The 21624-nt window shown below is 36.3% G+C and overlaps 2 protein-coding genes across 3 annotated transcripts in view; one reads left to right on the top strand and one right to left on the bottom strand.

The window, feature by feature from the left end:
* The window catches only part of LOC138693202 (retinol dehydrogenase 13-like), a 544367-nt gene that overhangs the window by 52723 nt on the left and 470020 nt on the right, over positions 1 to 21624 (bottom strand). The gene's annotated exons all lie outside the window — the stretch shown is intronic.
* The window catches only part of LOC138692988 (zinc finger protein 528-like), a 40623-nt gene continuing 36365 nt past the window's right edge, over positions 17367 to 21624 (top strand). The window contains exon 1 of one of the 2 annotated variants that reach the window (XM_069816464.1): positions 17367 to 17579. The gene's annotated coding sequence lies outside the window, so the exon portion shown is untranslated. The remainder of the gene's footprint in view (positions 17580 to 21624) is intronic. The other variant, XM_069816462.1, reaches the window with a different exon arrangement.

Consider the following 21624-nt stretch of genomic DNA (forward strand, 5'->3'; position numbering starts at 1 on the left):
TTAGTATTTCTTGAAAACAGTTTTTTTCGATTTATTCAGAACTAACATTTTTGGACAAAGGGCCTTCTAGCAATGACCAATTTAAATGTTACAACTCCACTTAAACTCATAAAATGTAAAAATAAAGAAATAACGAATGATAACGATAATGAAGCACAAAATGGTTGAGACAAAATTGTTATAGCTGAGACTCCGAAAGCAAAATTGGAATATTTGGTTGTAATGGCTTGTTTATAAAACAAAAAACAATCAACAATGTATACACGTCTCCATAACAACAGATGGCTACCATAATATTGTATGAGAAGATAATGTTTTGCAAAATACCAGCAAATATTAAAGTGTCCGGTTTTTTTGTCCCTGGGTGTATTAATAAACAAACCTTGAAAACCAACAAAGTGAGTGTATGTATTTACAAATATAGACAATTCTGACGTATAGCAGGCATTCCGAATCTTCAACAAAATAGCAACATTTATGGGATCACAAAACAGTTGTTTACATGAACTTGAAAATCAACGGCCCCCTTTATTGATATAGCAGGCGAGACCCAACAATTTGGTTAGAATTCTGATACACCACAAATCACAAGTAAGACTAAAAAATGTAGTTTATACAATATTTAATATTTAGAAGAATTGTTTAATCATTTTGCCATTAGTAATAACCGTAAAAATTGCCAAAGACTGCAGCCATATTTTCATTTATTGTCTTGTTTTTATCGCCAACACGCACTTAGTTTATAATACATCAACAATTAACGTTTGGTACGACCGCGAACATAATTCCATCGACACACTCTTATATCGTAACTTTAATTTGCATTGAAAATCGGCATTAGCACAAACACGTGTTCTGGTAGTAGGCTTCCGTTTGACAGTTAATTACAGTGTTGCGGATGTATGGCCTCCGGCTTGTAACTGAAGAAGGCTCCGGTCCTAATGGAAAGCTAAAAGCATGTGGCGTCTGTGTATGCTGCAAAAACAACCTATGTCAAGATCAATTCTAGAAGAATAACACTTGTCATTTGACACGGGCCTTGGAATAACTTGAGGCAGGCTAAGAACTATTCAATCATCACTCATAACCACTGGAAAGGCACCCCTAAAACGCAGAGGTAAATATGATACTAGGCCAAACCAATTGCTTAAAGAAATATAAACTCTTGTACAAGATCACATTAAATCTTTCAAATGTAGACAATCACATTACTCTCTTCGTGACAGTCCACACACATGCCATTTGTCCGAAACTTTGACAGTTAAGCAGATACATATAATGTTCCTAGATATGTACCAAATTGTTGTTTCATAAAAAAACTTGTTGGAGTGTATTTACAACTAAGTTCAACCTGAAGTTCTCAGTGCCACGATCTGATACATGTACAACTTGTGACCAGCTTACTCACAAAATCAGTAATTGTTCAGTTGAAGAGGAGAAACAGCAGTTTTGTGTCCAAAAATAACTACATCTAAGGAATACAGAGATATTATATGATCTGAAGAGAAAATGGAGGCAAAATGATCGTGAAGGAAAAGTATCAATTACATCATGCTTCATACAAAATTTATCCCTGCCAGAGCTACAAAACAATGCAGTGTTTTACGAGTGCCAATTGTGGTACTATGTATTTGGGGTGCATGATCTCAGTGATTGTAGGGTTTGTATGTATGTATGTATACAATGAGCGTGTGGAGAACAAGTTTCAAAATAGTGTTACGTCACTTCTTAATTTCTTTGTGAAAAATCACGATGACATGATAGAGGATCTTGTACTGCCATCAAATAAGTTCTCAGAGAAAAATAAGAACTATGTGAAGGTTCATTTTTGTACATGTTAGTATACTGTTTTAAAATGTTCAAATCAATAACTTACATTTTTCCAGTGCGAAACCACTCGTACTTACCGAATGATTAATATTTCTCTATCATAGAGAAAAGAAAGAGAAAAGTTATTGTTGAAACCTCAGCAGAATGGAACAAAATAATGCGATCATGTCACTCAAAACGAAGTCCTTTTCAAATTGTTAAAGTCGATCAATATGACATCTATAATGTCAAAGGAGCCGTAACGAGTTTTTTCTGAAGACTCTCCGGCCAGCAGTTAAACGTAAAAATGCTAGGATGTTCGAAATAACTCAGGAACATGGATTCTTTGAAATCAGATATACTTATAATGGGGCGTGGAATCATGTGTCATAAGAAATAAGGAAACTGCCAAAAAAAACTGGTACTACTAACGAGTTAGAAAGAGAGGGTACTACCTTCGAGCATTAAAGTATTTTATTTTTTTTATGTATTTTATGTTCGAAGGGTACTACTAAGCTCTACACAGATCCTATTCCTCTGAATCTAGGAAAACATCGAGATTTGAAAAAAACTGTATGATGTGTTGAAGCCCAACAGTGAATGATTTTACAAATCACTTGAAACTCCTGTTCCAGATGTTCAGCTTGAAAGTGATGCTGATGTTGATCTTTCAGACAACAGTAGTGTTGATACTGACTAAAGAGTAGAACTGGAATAGGAATGAAAGAAAAGAGTGAAATATAATAGCAATAATAATGTTTTAGTTCTAGAATTTTTGTTAATGAGAAATTAATTTTTCAAAATGTTGGAAAAAGTTGTAAAAATATATTAGCGTAAATAAATGTTCACTTACCTTACATTAATTAATTCATTCATGTTCATATTATTCATGTTTTATTTTTTTCCATGTTGAATCTTTCGTACACTACTTTTAACACTTGAATATAAATAATTGATTAAATGACGATCTCACTCGTGTTAATTATGTAAGCATGTACGGCTTACAGCTGTTTCGATGCTACTTCACACCATCCTCAGAGCCTTTTGTGTCTCGGCTTCATCTCAACTTCACTGCCTGTTGTGTAGGTGCGTTCGTGTGATGAAGAGTTGTGTCAAATAGTGTGTGTGTTCTGAAATTGATCTGTGTGTTGAGTATTTGATTAGGGTGTGTTTTAGTGTGTCTGTATATTTCATATTGTTCTAGTGTGTTGAGTTTTTGGGTTGTATGTGTAGGATTTCCATGTCTGTATTTATGTTAGTGTATGTGTGGTTGGCATTAGTTATGTGTTGGACATATGTAGATGTATTGTATCCTCTGGTTATTGCTTTAATGTGTTCTTTGTATAGAGTTAGGAATGACCTGCGACAGTTTCTACAATGGACAGACAAACAGATTCCGCAGGTGGGTCAGATCGAGTGTTAATTCGGACTTTGAAGTTAATAGATTATGCTTCAGTAATTAATACAATTTTGAAAATCATCGAATGTCGTGCCTGATGGAATGAGATATGCTAGAACTATTTTAATCAATAAGGGGAAAAGAGAGCGATGCAATCCTTCGAACTGGAGACCGATTTCTATATGCTCTGTTGTTAGACATTAATTGAGAGAATTATTGATGTAAAATTGAGAATTCGTCGTTTTGAATGAGAACCAAAGGGGTTTCGTCAGTCAACCAGGTACTTACATCAATATTTCGTTAGTGGACGGTAGTTTACAACAAGCTAAGCAACATAAGAAAGATCTTAATATCGTCATGTTGGATATAACATATAATTCAGGCTTTTGACAACGTGGGTTTTGAACATCTAGAACAAACACTTAACACGCAGCCTTTACCGACTCGTCTTCGCGAAACTTCACTACCATCCATTCTTCAGGTTCAAAGTCTGAGCGTAACGAACTCAAAGGAGGGGTTTCTCAAAGATCTCCATTGTCCCCTCTCCTTTTTAATTTATCCATTGATTTCATTATTAAACGTGCTTTACTTTAGCCAAAGAATACAGAAAGGGCAGGGAAAAGAAGATTTAAAGAGAAAATTCCAAGTGTTGTAACATCGAAACAATGGCAGGATTATCATGAGAAGAAGGAAGAAGATAAATTACAAAAAGAAAGGCTAAAAAATGAGAAGGCAGAGACACGAAGACTGAAGAAAGAAGAAACTGAGACTGCAAAGAAACTCAAGATGCAAGAAAAAATGGAGAATCGCAGAAAGTCAAGAGTCTACAAGAAAAGAAACATTTCAGTATCCTCGGAATCCGAAGACAAGGAAGAATGGGTTGAGTCGTGTACTAGTATGGATGATGTCAGTTTGTACCATGACGATGAGCCATCTGATGAAGTGGAAGTAGAAGATACAAATAAACTTGTAACTGAAAAAGAAACCGAAAGTAGAGGAAAAATGGAAAGAAGTCTTATAAGAAAGGTGATTTTGTCCTAGTTTCTTTTCCAGGAAAGAGAAAACAATTTTACAGTGTCCAAGATGTGTGAAATTAATGTCATGTCACTGAAAGCTTGCAACAAACAAAAAAGAAAAGTTTTTCAGGCTGACGAAAACAATATCAGTGCTGTTAATCCATCACAGATCATTGATATGATTCCTTTATCACTCTCAAATGATCATCTGAAATATAAATTTCAGAAAACTATTGACTGTGCTGTGTAAAATACCACTTGCTTTCAAAATAACATTTTATTTAATGTCAACTATTGATTGTTTTACATGTCAACTACTGAAAAAATTGAGTTTAATTGCGTCAACTACTGATGATTTTACAGTCAATTACATGCATATATTTTTTGTAACATAATATTCTATAATGTGATGGATTGTGACATAAATCGGATTCCAAAATATCAAATAAGCTAAAAATTAATTGTATTTTTAGTCATTTAAATCTTTTTCTTGCATATAAATAAACGGTGTTTTCTTTCTTTAACTGTCAACTAGCTACCAGTGTCATTACCTTACACACAATTAACATAAAATACTTCCAAACGCATTAAATATAGTCTACACATCCATTATTGTACAGTATAATGAAACTGAATTCATTAGTTTGCTACTAACTTTCTTATATTAAAATATAAGAAATAGATCACAAACTATTTCACTTATATTATACAAAGAAGTAATATCATAAATATCCGGCAGATGGCGTTACTGGACGTTACTCCATTTATCCACTATCAATTGTCTTATTAATTTATTGTACGTATATTAAATCGAGTCACTCTTGACTACTCCCCAGCGAATAGGGATTATAAAGAACGGACACTTCGCGTCGGTACCTTTGATGTAGCAGGACTGATTTCAATGACCTTCAAGCCAGCTAAAGCGTGAGATTCTGCTTTGTCCCTAGAGTTGGCGCTGACATCACACCAGCTAGCAGTCGACACAGTGGAAATATAACACATATAATTAATACATCTAGGTACATTATGTAGTCAAATACAATAAATTGGATCCATAAAATAATAAATCCGTCATTAACTGTAATGTCTAGACTCTAGAGTTCCTTTATAATGAGAGTTGAGACATTGATCCCAACAACAATTAAAATATGTAATGATTTGTTAGCGCTGAAAATGGAAAAACAAAACTCTTACGAGAAGTAAAACCTATATTATATTATATGCAAATATTAAACGAATTCGATACTTAATTTTATAATGTATTATATTATTTTATAATATAATCTATGATATCTGAAATATAAAATATTATTATTACAACTAGTTTGTCACTGAGAAATAAGGAAAAGCTGTTAACTTGAATTTATTTGAAGCAAGGCGTTACTGGATTATGCAATAAGGTAGGCGATGTTTGGATCCTATGTCTCAACTCTATTCTCAATTATTATCTTAGCGTATGCTCGATTGCACTAACCTCTAGCGTATGAAAGTGGAACTATACGCTGGCGCACAGAGAAACAAAACACAGGAAAATTCGCTCAGTGTCCATTCTTTATAATCCCTATTCGCTGTACTCCCTTTAGTATTTTGTTAATCCTACGATGGCTAGTGCATCAAATATACATGACACATCAGAGAAGACCATAAACTCCCGCGAATTATGGAAAGTCATATCGACACATAACGAAAATAATGAAAAATGGTACATCGAACAAGGATTAATTCCAGATAAAACACCAAACACTTGTACTAACTGTGGTGCTGCAGAAGAAGTAGTACCGTAGTTTCCCATAACTATGGTCCACATTTGTCACATTTTTCTATGTATATTCAATACTATTCATCCAGATTAAGTGAAATTTTGGCCTCGGACTCTTGTAAGTGTATATTAAATACATATTGACATATCTGTTTGAAACTATTTAATTGCAAGTGTTAAAATAATAAGCCTTGGTGCATAGTTGTATTCTGAGTTGACCAACTACGGTCCACTCATATATTCATGCTTTGAAAGCATGAATGTACTGTAGTTGGAGCTTAATTATTCGTAAATCAATACATTGAGTTTCTAATTTAAGGTAGAAACATAATCTAGCACAGAAATATTAAAAATAAATGAAAAGTGCATAGATTCTTTTTATTAGTACACATTTTATAAACACACAATAAACAAGTGAAATCTGAAAGTCATTTTCCTGCAATAATGAACAACTACACTCACCGGCAAAAATACCGGGCCACCTACAGTTTCTCAATTTTTTTATGAGGTAAGAATCAGAAAACCCATTATGAAATGAAGAAATCATTGCTTCCCAGAAAAAACTATTTTTATTATCACTTGCGCTATTATTTTCAACGCCAAACAACGGATATAATTAAAAGGTGTAAAAACTTACAAATTGTTTCAATTTTCTTCCAAATGTTCAACTGATTTTGTGGCCACCCAGATGTTACTAATAGCGGATATTGCCTCCCCGTGACTGTATGATTGTTACCATTCGCCGATTCAACCTTTCGATCAGATTCTGGACATGGATAAATATATAATAGGATGCGAAACTGCGGTCAGCACCATCTGGCCGTGGGGGGCTGAAATAAGATGATCAGCGCCCAACGTCGTAGGTGAAAAGAAGACATTGATGAAGGAATTAAAATCATTGAAAATACTTTGAAAGGAGCAAAATATGCTTCACTAGAGAAAGAACCAATACAAAGTTATCTCCATCAAAACTCGAATTTACGTCTACTAAGAATGGCTAAACAGAGAGCTCGTAAGCGCTGGCAAAAAACTAGATCACAAATTGACAAAAACGTATATAACATTATGAAAAATAGAGTGCACAAAATGGCACTAGAAATCAAAGTTTCGAAATTTGAAAAAGATGTTGCTGATGCAGGACAGTCAAATAAAATTTGGACAATCACCAAACGGTTAACCAAACATGATTCCTACTCTAAAAATCAACCTTTACATGGCAAAGATGGCCCAGTTTATAAGTCTTGTGAAAAAGCTGAACTGATAGCCCATTGTTTTGAGAACCAATTTAAACCTGCTAATGAATGTGACAGCTTAGTTGAACATTATCGCCATGTCGAGGAAACTGTCAGCACATTCCTACTATGTCCCGTATCCCAGTACATTTGTTTAACGAGCCCGTCAGAAGTCAAAACCATTATTAAACGCCTTAAACCTAAAAAGGCACCAGGCCCTGATAACATTAACAACATGGAACTTAAAAACTTACCTAGAAAGGCACTTATGTATATTACCAAGCTTTTCAATCAGTGTATAGCTCATCGATATTTTCCAGATGCTTGGAAACTTGCATATATTACTGCCATTCCCAAACAAAAGAAAAATCCAAAGGTTCCAGCAAATCGCAGACCAATAAGTTTGATTAATGCCCTTGGCAAAGTATTTGAACGAATTCTTATGACCAGACTTCTACAAAGTGCACCAAACCTTATTCCACCCTATCAGGCTGCATATCAACAAGGTCTCTCTACAACACACCAACTGCTGCGTCTTGTTGAACAAACAACTATCGGTTTCAACAACAGAGCTACTACCGTAGCAATATTTCTCGATGTCAAAAGTGCATTTGACTCTGTGTGGCATACTGGTATAATTTATAAATTAATCCAATCAGAGGTTCCTGATGCACTGATTCATATTATTGCTGATTTTCTTCGGAACAGACGTTTCTGTGTTAAGGAAGACGGCTGTTTATCAAGACAAAAGAAAATTCAAGGAGGAGTTCCCCAAGGCTCAGTACTGGGCCCTTACTTATATTGTGCATATACTTCAGATCTTCCAGAAACTGACGTCACCAGGTTAGCCTTATATGCAGATGATACACTAGCATACACTACACATCGTAATGCCGATCTAGCCATTGGTCGACTTCAACGGCATGTCCACCTTATAGAAGAATGGTTCTAACATTGGCGCTTAACTGTAAATACAATGAAGATTCAAGTCATAGCCTTCAGTATAACTCGAAGTGTACCACAAACTAAACTCACACTATATGGTACTGCCCTTGAATTTCAGGATTCTGTTAAGTATCTTGTAATCCATTTGGATAGTCGTCTGTTATGGCATACCAACATTGCAAATATACGAGCAAAAACAATAGCAAGAATGGTACAACTGTATCCCCTTTTAAAAACACGTGCATTGTCAACATCTAAAAAAGTAACAATTTATAAATTGCTGATTAAATCAGTGCTTTTGTATGGTTCTACAGTATGGGGATACGCACCTAAGACAACATTAGATCCCATTCGAGTTGTACAAAATAAAGTATTACGTGTAATTCATAACAGCGGTTGGTACACAAGAAACGAAGAGATACATCAAGATCTAAAAGTGGAAAGTATCCCAGTTATCATTAGAAGATTCGCTGAAACATTTTATAAACAGGCACATTCCCACCAAAATGTGTATGTATCAAAACCAGGAACTTATAACCCTCAGTACTACACAAGACATCGTACACCTTTGTTCCTCTTCTCATAGTTATCTGTCAAATTTGTTTTCACGCTGTTCATCCTGGTTATGACGGGAGTGCAGCATCATAAATGAAATACCTCTCAGCAATAAGTAAAAGTAATTAGGAACAGTCGGGAGATCACCCAAGATTTCGATACTGTATCCAAAAGTTGACGAATTAAAAAAAAAAAAGTCGTAGGTGGTAAACGTTAGAACTACGTGTTGGGGACATTACCCAGAGTTCTCTATTTATCCGTTCGAGATATTGCTCGAGAGTCGAGGAGCCGATATGGCAGATAGAAACTTGCTAATAAGTGAACATAAAGTCATACGTGTGTCTATGAGCAGTATATGTTAAACAGTGATGTTTATGGACGTTGTAAAAATAGTGTTATTGAATGTATTGTAAAGTAATAGTAATATAATAAATTGAACTATCTAAGTAGTTCTTGCAAACTTTTCCATTGTGCTGTACAATAAATACCCAAAGAATACAATCCAATTATCTAACCTTTTGCTTTATTTTTTGTCTCTGTCTGGTTATATTTTAATCGGGTGGTGTAAAGCACATCGTCTCTTTTATCTTCCTGTTGGCTCCGGTAAGAATTTTCAGTAGAATATGTAGTGAGGAATAAATCTGTAAATGTTTTATTTTAAATTGGGTTAGTTTTGAATATCGATGAGGATGGGAGGGAATACTTTCTGCACAGTTTAACATTTTCGTCACCAGGTGTGCTTTTTTTTTTAACAGATTGTTTCTTCTTAAGTACCAGGTCGGATTTGACCCTTTCCTTTTAATAGAAGTGTAGGAAAACATGGCAAGTTTGAGCTTAAAGCATTCCAAGGCAACGTAACTCTACCAATAGTAGAGTGAGCAAATTGATAATGTCATGTAAGAGGAATCGGTATATTTCTACGTATTAGTGGATTTTGATGGTTGTGGAGGGATGCTAGCAGTGGCGGCTCCTGCATATTTCTTAAGAGGAGGAAAGAAGTTAACAGCGCAAAATGACACCTTGAGAGAAACATGCTACAAATTATATATATTATTTTAAGTACCGAAGTACATATGATATTTCCATGCAGATATTCTGCGTCATCATACTATGAAAGAGTAATGGAACGGAGAAAAATTCCCTCCGGCGCCGGGATTTGAACCCGGGTTTTCAGCTCTACGTGCTGATGCTTTATCCACTAAGCCACACCGGATACAACCCCGACGTCGGATAGAATCGTCTCAGATTAAGCTCCAACTCTTGGGTACCCTCTAGTGGCCGCTCTCTGCACTACGTCATAGATGTCTATGAACGTAGGACCGAAGTCCACACATGTGCTGAGGTGCACTCGTTATGAGTGACTAGTTGGCCGGGATCCGATGGAATAAGGACTTCGGTCCTACGTTCATAGACATCTATGACGTAGTGCAGAGGGCGGCCACTAGAGGGAACCCAAGAGTTGGAGCTTAATCTGAGACGATTCTATCCGACGTCGGGGTTGTATCCGGTGTGGCTTAGTGGATAAAGTATCAGCACGTAGAGCTGAAAACCCGGGTTCAAATCCCGACGCCGGAGGGAATTTTTCTCCGTTCCATTACTCTTTCATCGTATGCTACAAATTAGCCTACATGCATACATGTAAGACCAGGTAGTGTTGGGGTTGGCATAGCAATAATCTGTTTTTGTAAACTGAGTTTCCTAAATTGTTCAAAATATAATGTTTTCACTTCCATGCATTGTTGAATAATTGCACAAATTAACATTACAAGGAAATTCACAACTTCGCAGCATTTTTCACGCACACTGCAGCATCAGACGTGTTGGAAGAGACCAGCTACTAACACGTAACCGGAACCGTTTTACGGAAATGGGAATGAGAAATAATCTTTTGGGAAAGCGAGAACACTGCACCCACCCACGTGGTTTGTGTTGCCACATGTACATTTTATAAGTTCAGTATCACATGCTTTTGAAGAATGTCAGTTCTCGTAAAGTCATACTACCATTATTGTTCAAAGCTGCCGGTGGCCAATTAATTTTTTATGTTAAAAATAATGCAGTTTGCAGTGCTTTCAATTTCAGATATATTTGTACAAAGCTGACAACTTGGGTGTTGTCCTGTCTAGTAGACAATGAATGGAAGTGAATTTCAGAGGCCAAAAAGATCTGCGATACGGTACTCACTTAGAACTACTTCCTCTTTGTTTTATATAAATCCAACTTCAACTTTCAGATATCCTCGAAGTTTCAAACCGTGAATAGTAGCTTATTTAAAGTCCAATGAATAATATATTTTGAGTTATAAATTTAAAAAAAAAAGTTTATATGGTGTCTTTCATAACGTTGCGTTAAAACTGTTTTTATTGTATGTCCTCCTAGATGTGTTATAGCCTAGTTGAATGCAGCATCGTTAGATGGCAGCGATAGTGAGCTTGCTGCAAGACCAGTCGGTTTCTATTTCCCGCCCATGTGCTGATTCAGAGGAGGATCTCCTCCCTATCCGTTCATTTACTTGCTTTAAAACTCTGCTTCTTTCTCTGGCCGCTAGCGCGCTGTTGTCTATGTGTGTTAACTGCAGTAAAGGAGGAATGGATTGACTTTCCTCCACACAAACAATCTCGCATCCTTCTCACAGTTTTCTAGCAGCACATGAGTGCGCGTCGTTTAAAACTCGATCAACCGAGGTTTTCTTATAGCTGTGAACTTAAAAGTTATCGAATCTTCCTCGAATTTCAAGGCATATATTTCATTTGGCATTTACTTTCAAAAGTAGAAAAATGTGAGGAGGACGTTCCTCCCTTCCCTCCCCCGAGGAACCGCCACTGGATGCTAGAAATTTTGTACGAAGAGTTTTGATGTAAGCTGAGAAGTACAGTATGTCAAGATCGTCGTACAGTTGGCTATTTCGGATGAGATAGTCCGCTCCAGTGATGGTTCGACAGATGGCTCGTTGAAGACCGTATAGTCGTTGAAGATGTCACGCATTTGCTTGAGCCCATATTTCGCAACAGAATATCATGTAGGATCGAATTAAAACTTTGTACAGCATGGTTTTTGATATTTAAAGATGTATAGCTCTTGAAAAATGAGTAAAGAAGCATATATCGTTGGAAGGCCTTCTCACGAATATGTGAGACGTGATGTTTAAAAGCAAGTCTCTTATCAAGAAAAACTCCAAGGTACTTGACGGTAGTTGTGAAAGGTATATTTTCATTTTGAATGGTTAAGGTCTGTACTTGCCGCGGAAATCTTCTTGTGAAAACAACTGCTTGCGACTTGGAGCCATTTATCTTAAGACGCCTTTTTGTGGACCATTGTGTAATAATATTTAAGGCTTCCTGAATTTGTAGACAAGCAAAATTAATGTTTATATGCTTCGTATAAATAACAGTATCATCAGCGTATAGCGTAAGTTTACATTTGGGATGAATTGGTATATCACGGACATATGCACAGTACAGGGTTGGACTTAAAACTGATCCTTGAGGAACTCCTTCAGTTATGACGTGGCGTTGGAGAGACAGCGTCCATTTTGAACACGAAAAGTTCTATCTGTAAGGTAACTGGCGATAAGTTGAATATAATTTATAGGAATGTTAAGATTGTGAAGTTTATGTAACAAACCAGTGTGCCAGACAGTATCAAAAGCTTGCTGAATGTCGATAAATGTAGCTACTGTATGTTGTCCAAGTTGAAATCCTCTTTGGACGGATGTTGTTAATCTATGAAGTGCCTCTCTGGGACTATGGTGGGGTTTAAATCCAAACTGATCATGGTGGATGACATCAGGTGCAGTTAAATATGGCTTTAGTCGTGCCAGAATGATACGTTCAAAAATTTTTCCAAGGACGTTGGTTAGACTGATTGGTCTATAACTTTGGGGTAATGTTGGATCTGTTCCCGGTTTAACTATTGGTATAATATGTGCTGTTTTCCATGCTATTGGAAAATAATTATGATGTAGACATGAGTTGAATATCTTCGTTAAATGTGTTATGGCGCTTTTTGGTAATTTCTTCAATATGGCTGGTGTGATTTTATCCGGACCAGGTGTCTTCTTCGATGCTAGATTTCGAATTATGGTCTTGATTTCTTGTGGTCGTACGTGAGGTGTAGTTCCGGGTTCGGGACGATGTAATATGGACTGTACATGTTGCGATATTGTTGTTGAAAAGTCTTGTAGTGAGGAGTGATGATGGGAGGAGAATCGGTTTTGAAAGGAGTTTGCAAGAGCTTCAAACCTATCAATAGGATCATAAATGAATGTACCACTTGAGTCTTTAATAGGTGTTGACTTTTTTTGCGATGGTTTTTCCTAGCATTCCTTTTGTAAACGTCCAAAAGGTTTTTCCTGTAGGCTTGATGTTTTCCACTGCGTCGGCAAACTTATTGATTTTATAAATCTCGTATTTTCTTCGGATAGCACGTTGATACCGATAAAAAGCTCTTTTTGCTTGAGGATCCGCATAAAGCTGCCACAGTTTTGGAGCTTGGGTTTTATCTTTAAGAAGATATTTTTGTTCACTGCTACCGTAAACGTTATCTGATGTTTCAAATGTCAATATGGAAGACATTTCATCGAACGTGTCTATTACAGTGTCCAGAAAATATTTGTATAGCAATTTCTATTTCAGAAGTTTTTAAAGTCGCTAAAGTACCCTGGATTATTTGGTGCAAGCGTTTCGTGAAAACATTCCAGTCTGTAACTTTCTCTGTAGAAGGTTGATTTGATATCATATGGAAAGGGGCCTTGAAAATCAAAAGTACTGGAATGTGGTCGGAGTCAAGAGCGTTTAAGAGATTTGTTGAACTGGAGAGTATTTAGTGTTACATGAACAAATATCAAGTACATCTGGATGATGAGTGGTTATCCAGGGAAATTTTGTGGGTGCTTTTGGTCCTGTAATTGAGTAGTGAAATTTATTTGAATGTAGTAACAAGGTTTCACCTTTCGAAGTATTCAGTCTAGAATTCCATGGTTTGTGTTTTGCATATAGGTCACCACAGAAAATGAAATGTTTGTGATTGTTGATAATCAAGGTCAGATCATTTTGATTGAGTTGGGCGTATGGCGGATAATAAACAGATGCTATTAATATTTCTGTTCCTTCAAGCTGGATGAAGATACCGGTGTCTTCAAGATTTTGAAAAATCGGTAATATGGCTGTTCGATATGGCATGGAGTTTTTAATAACTATCGCAGTTCCTCCTCCAGGTCGGTTGTTTCTGTCTGTACGGATAACAGTATAGTTGCGTATACGAAATTTTATGTTGGGTTTTAGATGAGTTTCACTAATACATGCGAGGTCAATATCATAATTAAGGAACAAGTCTTGTAGTTCGAAAGTCTGGTGAATTATTCCGTTTGCATTGAAATTTAAGATGTTTAAACCTCTGTGTTTGGAAAGCATTTAAGGTAAGCGTTCACTACATCGTATCGCACGCATCGGACGAATAGCACGGATCGGAAAAAGACTATCTTTGCTGTAATTGTTATGTAACCGCGTTCACTACATCGTATCGCACGCATCGCCTCACGGCAAATCCGTCCACGTTTCTCGGATGAGCAACTTTTCCGATGCGTGCGATCATGGCCTTCTTTAATAAACCAATTTTAATTGGTCAACTGTTACTATTGTCTTGTGCCATGTTCCGTGTCGCGCCAAAATGGCAGACGGAAAACTTATTTCGCGTGTAGAAAATTGCGAAGAATTATATAATTTGAGGCGTTCCCATTACAGTAATCAAGTCATTTCTTGCAAATATATTATGTAACCAATATTTCTTTCGTTTCTTCCTCTTCAATTAAGACGCATGAAGCAATTACAAATTCGTATTAGCTAACAGTCATAATTAATAGACCTAACCTCAACTCCTCTGTTTTCAGCAATGTCAATATCGTGCAACGTCATGTTTGAAACAGCTGATAGGGGAATCCGATGAGGCGATGAGATGGAGCCGTTACAGTGAACGCACTACACTTAAAATATTCGTTGCGTGCGATTCGTACGAGGAGTGCGATACGATGTGTTGATACGATGTAGTGAACACATCGTATCGAACGCATCGGATGAATCGCACGGATCGGAAAAAGACTATCTTTGCTGTAATTGTTATGTAACCGCGTTCACTACATCGTATCGGACGCATCGCCTCACGGCAAATCCGTCCACGTTTCTCGGATGGGCAAATTTTCCGATGCGTGCGATCATGGCCTTCTTTAATAAACCAATTTTAATTGGTCAACTGTTACTATTGTCTTGTGCCATGTTCAGTGTCGCGCCAAAATGGCAGACGGAAAACTTATTTCGCGTGTAGAAAATTGCGAAGAATTATATAATTTGAGGCGTTCCCATTACAGTAATCAAGTCTTTCTTGCAAATATATTATGTAACCAATATTTCTTTCGTTTCTTCCTCTTCAATTAAGACGCATGAAGAAATTACAAATTCTTATTCATTAACAGACGTAATTAATAGACCTAACTTCAACTCCGTTGCTTTCAGTAATGTCAATATCGTACGACGTCATGTTTTAAACAGCTGATAGGGGAATCCAATGAGGTAATGAGGTGAAGCCGTTACAGTGAACGCACTGCACTTAAAATATCCGTTAAGCGCGATTCGTACGAGCAGTGCGATACGATGCAGTGAACGCTTACCTTAACTCGTTGCTCCCACTCAAATGGTCGCCCGTCGACTGTTCCATTTGGGACAACGAGTTAGAAAGAGAAGACTATAGAGTGGTCATGTTGTCCTGTACAGCGCTCTTTGCGGTGCCACCGCGAAACACGGCAGATCTGAGCTAAGCGCCCACCTTTGTAAAAATTCGTGTGCTTACAATGTTATATAACGGAGGTAAGAAGTACAAAATAACGAAGAAAAAACATGCCTGTTGTGTGTGCTGCATATAACTGCAATGTCAAAAGGAATAAGACAACTGATATATCATATTTCATGTAAATTTTATGAAGTTAAGTCCATAGTTTTGTTAATTAGCAGCATTTTTTTTTCATGCATTAATGTGTAACAACGCCCGGCATAAACAAAATAAATGGTTCACTGGTAATGTACTTAAACTAAATACGGATAAAACCAATACAATTCCGTTTCGGACCCAGTGAAAAACAAATAGCAATACAATATTAAAACTGTATTTCGACACCGGCATCCTTCCTGCTTATATAGGAAGACGATGAGCTGTAGCTTATAAGAAGTAGGCCTATTTCGAAGACAAACGATTAATCAAATAAATGGTTCACTAGAAATAAAGTTAAACTAAATACGGATGAAACCGCTACAATTCCGTTTCAAACCTAGTAGAGCAATCAAATATTAAAATTGTATTTCGACACTCGCATCCAAAATAACGAATAACTCTGGGGTAGGTCGTATTGTTGTTAGTATTTTGACTGGAAAGACATGAAAGAACATAATTGAGCACCCACGTGCAATAATGGGGTAAGTATGAATATATTTCGTAACTACTTACCCCATTATTGTACGTGGGTGCTCAATTATACACTAATAATTATCTGTGGTGCCACAGCCCTTGAAAGGCTCAGACAGACCAGCCGGCTGTTGGCCTCACGTTCACATGTCGATAATAATTATACTTTACTGTAACAAAGAAACTGAAAGCGTGTTTTGTCATGTTTCACCCACGTTACAAGCTTGGAGGTAAAGGTTGTTTACTACAGATAGGGCCTACTTTCATTATATATATATATATATATATATATATATATATATATATATATATATATATATATATATATATATATATATATGGTATAGTAAATAGTTTTGCAACATGTAGAGACTGGGAAAACAATTTAATAAAATCATTCGAATCATACTCGTTCATTTTATAGGCAATCTTGCAGGTCGCATTTAAAAGAACCTAGGAATATTAACATTTTCTTCAGTATATTTGCTAGGACTTCTTGTCATACTACATGACAATTTTGCTTAGGTTATTCTTTTAAGCATTCCTTCTAGGAATAGCTCAAGTGTTTTAAATTTAGCGTACATAAGTTTTGCTTAGGTTATTCTTTTAAGCATTCCTTCTAGGAATAGCTCAAGTGTTTTAAATTTAGCGTACATAAGTTTAGATTAAGTTTCTAGCACGTATTTGACGAAATACTAGGTATTTCCACTGCAATTTAACTGATTTATGCAAACGAAATTAAGGCAGCTGACGATTCTAATGTCAGTTATCACCACGCCCACTTTGTTTTGGGCGCATAAGTTCATTACCGACCGTCGTTCAATTTTCTTCAAACATGGCGGCGCAATGACCACTCTATATCTTTCTCTTTCTAACTCGTTGATTTGGGAGCATAACACTAGCGCCAGGGAGCGGTCTAGCGGTTATTTAGTAAGTATGACAAATATTCGATCACTATCGATTAGGAAGGGATATGTTTATTTGAACTCGAGAGTACCAACTTACTTCCGGATTAGGCAATGCTACAGAAATTTCCCGCTCACTGTCCTCTTTGCTCTTAATTTATATAATGTATCTCTGTAAATAAGAAAAATATAATAGGTATAGAGATTTAACTATATCAAATCCTATAAAACATAAGACCGAATGAAATATTTTAGTCGTTAAGGCGAAATTAATATTTGTTGCACAAAGTAACATTTCACAATACTGTGCACTGTAAAGTAGGAGGCCATGTTGAAAGAGTGCTGAAATACATGCTCGATAATGGAATGCATTTTTGATTTCTAACTGTTCACAACTGAAAATTCTGTATTGATGTTTACCATTGTTTGAGGCGTTGTTTAATTTTTGGCTCAACTGGATAATGTTTACATTAACCGCCCACTAGTTACTTTAATTTCCGTGTATAGCAGGTGAGTTTACGAAAATCTTATTACACATCTTATCATCATTGCTTGTATGGATACTTACATGGTTTATAACCTTCGCCTGGCATTTTAGGAAATAGAATCTTCTCAGCAAAGATGATCTACTATATGTTTAGGGGTAGCATTAAGTGATGGTCACTATCAAATCTTTGGCGATTTCAATTTTATGAAATCTTTGTTTCATTTTTCGAAATGTCTACTGTCAGCTTCGAAATCCATTGTTTCGGTCCAAGCATTATTGACCAACGAGTCATGCTATCATGCTTAGTCATATACTGAACGATACAGTACAGGGGAATTGCAATTATAATTAATTACGAATACGTATTCAAGTTCATCCATCTGAATAAATTTGTTGTTGAGCACATGAATTGCATTCTTGCGGCACCTGAGTTATTGTTCATTATGCCGACCTACTTAAAAATTTTCCCCCATTTGAAAACTACATATGGTGCTGCTTTCCCTCCTTCTTTTAATAATCATAATACAATTTTAGTTTCTAAAACAATAATATGAAGATAAGGGAATCCGAAGATAAACACACATTGAATATTTCGTGGTGAAACTAGCGCTGAAGTAGTTTAGGTGATTTCAAAAATGAAAATAGTTGAATTTACAGAATTGTTTTTTTTTTCTTGTGGAGATGCAGTTGATCGTATACGCAAACCAAAATAAAAGCCTGAGGCTATACTAGCGCTGAGACAGTTCCCTTTGTACTCAGCTTAAACATCTTGTATTCATACGAATCTGTTGCAGGTTACGTTTTGGTTAGTTCAGGCGTTTATTTTGTTCTGCATATACGATGAACTGCATCACCACAAAAAAAAAATCCTTAGAAATTCAACTGTTTTCACTTTCGAAATGACTGTAACTACTTCAGCTCTAGTTTCTAGTTATACTAGCGCTGAGGTAGTTTCCTTCGTACTCAGCTTACAAATCTTGCATTCATACGAATCTGTTGCAGGTTAGGTTTGGTTAGTTCAGGCTTGATGATACTAGCGTTGAAGTAGTTCCGGTGATTTCGAAAGTGAAAATAGTTGAATTTATAAGGATTTCTTTTGTGGAGATGCAGTTGATCGTATATGCAAAACAAAATAAAATCCTGAACTAACCAAACCTAACCTGCAACAGATTCGTATGATGTATAAGCTGAGTACGAAGGAAACTATCTCAGCGCTAGTATAGGGTAATTTGCTAGGAGACGTCGTTGCATATAGACCACTTTTACACTAAACCTAAAATTTGTTTTTACAAGATATACTAAAACCCTAAACAGTCCACACCTGTGGAGTAACGGTCAGCGCGTCTGGCCGCGAAACCAGGTAGCCCGGGTTCGAATCCCGGTCGGGGCAAGTTACCTGGTTGAGGTTTTTTCCGGTGTTTTCCCTCAACCCAATGAGCAAGTGCTAGGTAACTTTCGGTGCTGGAGCCCGGACTCATTTCACCGGCATTTCATTCAGACGCTAAATAACCTAAGCTGTTGATAAATCGTCGTAAAATAACCCAATGAAAAAAAATAAAACCCTAAACTAACCTAACCTAGCCTTTTCCTTAATCTGTGACAGGTTACTTTAGGTTAGGTTAGTGTTTTAGTATACGTTGTATACACTAAGGTTAGGTTTAGTGTAAAAGTGGTCTATATGCAGCGACGTATCCTAGCGAATTACCCTGTTATAGCCTACTTCCATAGGCTAATAATATAATGATTAATTTTAATTATATTGATATTTTAATTATTTTTATTTTTATTCAGAGTGATGGTAGCACCTTTCAAACAAAAAACGATGAAAAAATCGAAATATAGAACTTTCTTTCAATCTATTCCAAGTGTTGAATGTTCTTTGACACTGAATATTGCGAAATAAGATGCATATCAATACACAAAGAAAACTACTTATTTCCGCAATCAGCCTAACCTCCATTTACAAATAAAAGTTCAAGGCGAATGAGAGCCTGGCAGATGAGCGCGCCACTTAGCCTGTTCTGCAGGCGGTATAGTCAGACATAGAGGCAACTGAAGCACCAAATACTAAGGCATCGTCATATGATGCGACCACGTGACGTATTTATCTGGATTTCAGGGCATCATTTTTGCTTGACCATAAGAAAAAAAATAATTTCATTACATAAATAAATAACATTAATAAAACTTAATAATTATTAGTGATATACTTAGTTAATAATTTTAGTTCCTTGTTATAAATATATTTTACTAAAGACAATATATATAGCATTCCGCCGATGCATTTATACTCGTAACACAAAAAGAGTATAATCATCATTATCAATATTATACAGTAATTACACTCTGAAGATAATTCATTGCAATAATGTTTAATGTTTTTATGTAGGCACAATAGTTTCTGTCACAGCCAGAATGAAGAGATTGATATATCATTCTCACATTTGCGAGCTGTCCCGGTCTCTGACCCACAAAGCGAAGTGATCTGTTGCTCTTCAATGTATGCTGCCGATAGTCCATCTTCGCTTGCAGTTTCACTCAATGGGGATATACCTGAACTATTTTTGTCCATTATTTCCTTTTGCTGCAGTTTCAGTTTCAATCCCCGAACCAACTGTTATGGGTGTTGCTGCTTCACATCTTCCTCTTGTGATTCCTCACTGCTAGTGATCCCAACAATGATAATTTTTTCAATTCTTTCTTTTATCAGTACAATATAGCATCTCCAATACATGTCCGCAACACGTCTTACCTTCTCAATGATTGTTATCCAATCATCCTGGGTTATTGAAGCAATGATGTCTGTCATTGTCTTAGGTTCGACAGAGAAATGTGATGGGCATTTTTCTCTGCTATCTTAATTTTTATTAGTTCCATATTAACTCAATCAGATTTAAATCTGGGTGGTACAGTGGTAATCAAAGTGTAGTAAACCCACCTTCTTCCAACAATTTGGCGACGGAATAAACAATATTTGGTCGAAACTGCTTCACAAGGATTAGAAGCTCTGTTTTCGTCATGTTTGCATCGTATGGTATATTTCTGTCTTCGAACCATGATTGAATGTCTGATTTTAAACTATTTATTGCAGGTAATTTATTGACTTGCTTATTATGATAAGGTGCATTGTCAAGGACAACAATACTTCCTTTCTATAGTCCTGGTATCAGCTGAGTGGTAATACATTTGGAGAAATTCTCATTGTTCATTTCATCATGGTAATCAGATGTCTTCGATTTTGAGTCGTAAATGAAACAAGCATTCTGAATAAACCCATTCGACCTTCTGCACACACACTAACACTTTGGTTAATATATACCCCTGGAACAGTATCACTTTGCCAACATTTCGATACGGTACATTGTGTATGAATCCAGTATGTACACCACTAGTTTCTTGTTCATTCGAAATGTACTTTTGGAATTAAGCCAGACTCTAAGTTTCGTGGTATTTTTTCGCCACTTCTTTATAGATCAAAACAGCCGAAGGCTCTTTCAAATGAGACGCATCGCCATTTTCATTGTTTTTCAGTGTTCGAAGAAACAATGCCCTTCGTGCCACAATGTCCGGATGTTCTACTAACAGATATTTGCTGTTCTTACACTTTTAAACAAAAAGCCAATAGAGTGCACTATCTTTCGAAGGGTTTCTTTACATTCCTTGAAGCCAATCTCGTGGACACAAAAATTGTGAGCTTACCTAATGTCGAAATTTCTCTGTGAACTTCATAATATTCTTGAAATTTTTTATGAATAATGCATTTGTCCATGTCATCTAATTCAATCTTGTTGGCAGCCGGTTTTCCCAACTTTGCGAGAAGATTGCATTTTACGCACTCAAGTTCTTTGTTCTCTCCTTCTTTACGTATTTTCAAATTGTGTTTCTCAATCCGGTACTTGCCATTGCTCTTTCTGTTGCTTTTACAACAGGTATTTTCAAGCCTTCTTGTTTCTCTTTATCACAAAACTTGATTACGTTGTACATAACCTGATGAGCTTGTTCGTGAATAATCTTATTACGTTCCATTGCAACATGAATGTACAGAAAAGCATATTGAAAAAGGCTAGG

The sequence above is a fragment of the Periplaneta americana genome, chromosome 17, assembly GCF_040183065.1.
Source record: "Periplaneta americana isolate PAMFEO1 chromosome 17, P.americana_PAMFEO1_priV1, whole genome shotgun sequence".
In the NCBI taxonomy this organism is placed as follows: domain Eukaryota; kingdom Metazoa; phylum Arthropoda; class Insecta; order Blattodea; family Blattidae; genus Periplaneta; species Periplaneta americana.